Source organism: Octodon degus, unplaced genomic scaffold (assembly GCF_000260255.1).
Source record: "Octodon degus isolate 3935 unplaced genomic scaffold, OctDeg1.0 scaffold00008, whole genome shotgun sequence".
In the NCBI taxonomy this organism is placed as follows: Eukaryota; Metazoa; Chordata; class Mammalia; order Rodentia; family Octodontidae; genus Octodon; species Octodon degus.
Window position 1 is genome coordinate 15420319 of NW_004524584.1, and position 1812 is coordinate 15422130.

Sequence of the window (1812 nt, forward strand, 5' to 3'; positions counted from 1 at the left end):
GCACTTTTGGCCAGCGGGAGAGTTGTGAGGTTCGAACTCCAGCAACCTGAGGCTGACAGCTTTGTGGAAGCAGCCACTTAAAGGACTGAGCTAGGGCTAGGCCCCCCAATATTTGCATTTTCTGCAAACATTTATTAGTTAGGTTCTAAGGCAAAGTCCAGGAACAACTGAGATTGAGACTTCAGAGGAGTATACCATACTCATTTTAAATGAGTCTCTTACAATTTTCCCTTTGTCTTGTGATTATAGTTTTATGAATCTGATAAGTAATTTATGAAAGAACTTTTCATCTGTGATCAAATGGATTTAAACCTCTTATTTTTTTGGTGCCAGGAACTGAACTCAAAACCTCAAGCTTGGGGCCAAGGAGATAACTCAGTGACATAAGTATCTGCCTGGCAAGCTCAAGGTCTGAAGTTTGATCCCCGGTACCACAAAAAAACAAAACCTCAAGCTTGCCAGGCAAGCAATGTACCGCTAAACTTGATCCCTGGCCCTAATTTAAACCTCTTTTTTTTTTTTTTTTTCCAGAACCAGGGATTGAACTCAGGCCCCTGATTTAAACCTCTTAACATTATATTTTCCTATGATACCTAGGTCTGTGGGTAACCAAAACTAAACCAGATACCATGGAAAATAAGTGTTATCTAAGGGAGCTAGTTTTGGATAATCATCTGCTTATGTGTATGAAAGAATACTTAGGCTAAGCATGGTGGCTCACATCTATAATCCCAGCACTTCAGAAGCTGAGACAGTTAGTTGCATCATTATGGGTTTGAGGCCAGCCTGAACTACATAGCAAGACCTATCTCCAAAAGAGAAACACTACTACTTGGTTAATAGCTTGATGGAAGAGCTTCGCTCATCTAGGTTATTGGTCCATTTAGCAGTAGGTGTGGTAATTTGAAAGCATATTAGGGTCCAGGGAGATAGCTCAGTAGAATAAGTGCTTGCCTCACAGGTGCAAGGGCCTGAGTTCAATCCCCGGTTCTGCAGAAAAAAAAATCTTTAAAAATCTTTTTTTTTTTTTGCAGAACCAGGGATTGAACTCAGATCCTTGCGTTTATAAGGAAAAAAAAAAAAGATTTTTTAAAAAAAATGTATTAGGATAAACTCTTTGAAATGAGATAAAGAGTGAGTAATTGCTTTCTTCCTAGCTTTGCTCACTAAACTCTGCATTGGAAGTGAATAATGGGTAGATTATAGAGAAACCAGAAGAATAAACTTTGAGAATATGACCTACTCTCAAAAACAACCTAAATATTTGATAGCTATTTTTTTATTTAGCATAATTCCTGAAAGCTATTTTTACAGTAGGGATATAGGCATTTTCATCATTTTGGAAAGGAGACTGGTGGTAAAATTTTAAGGGATACATTAAATTATTTGGATTTTATGTATCTGTCTCTTTCTGAGACAGGGTCTGCCTGTGCAGTGCAGGCTGGCTTTGAGCTCACTTTGTAGCCTTGGCTGATCTCGAACTTTCAGTAATCCTCCTGCCTCAGTCTCTGGAGTGCTGGTATTACAGGTGTGTGCCACCATGCCCAGCTGGACTTTTAAAAATTTGTCTTATAAACTGATCTGTAGAGGGTTTGTATTTCCTGATGCTTTGCTACAGATTATGTGAAAATTATTTTCTCTGGCAGAGTGAGTAGAACAGAACGAAGTGGAAGATACGGTTCCATTATAGACAGGGATGATCGTGATGAGCGTGAATCCAGAAGCAGACGGAGGGACTCTGATTATAAAAGATCTAGTGATGATCGAAGAGGTGATAGATATGATGACTATCGGGACTATGATAGTCCAGAG

The 1812-nt window shown here is 39.1% G+C and overlaps 1 long non-coding RNA gene across 1 annotated transcript in view; it reads left to right on the forward strand.

Annotated features, from left to right (window-relative positions):
• The window catches only part of LOC111813920, a 16517-nt gene extending 14711 nt beyond the window's left edge, over positions 1–1806 (forward strand). Inside the window, exon 4 of the long non-coding RNA XR_002819039.1 lies at positions 1647–1806. This is a non-coding gene — a long non-coding RNA (uncharacterized LOC111813920). The remainder of the gene's footprint in view (positions 1–1646) is intronic.
• The last annotated feature ends 6 nt before the right edge of the window (positions 1807–1812 follow it).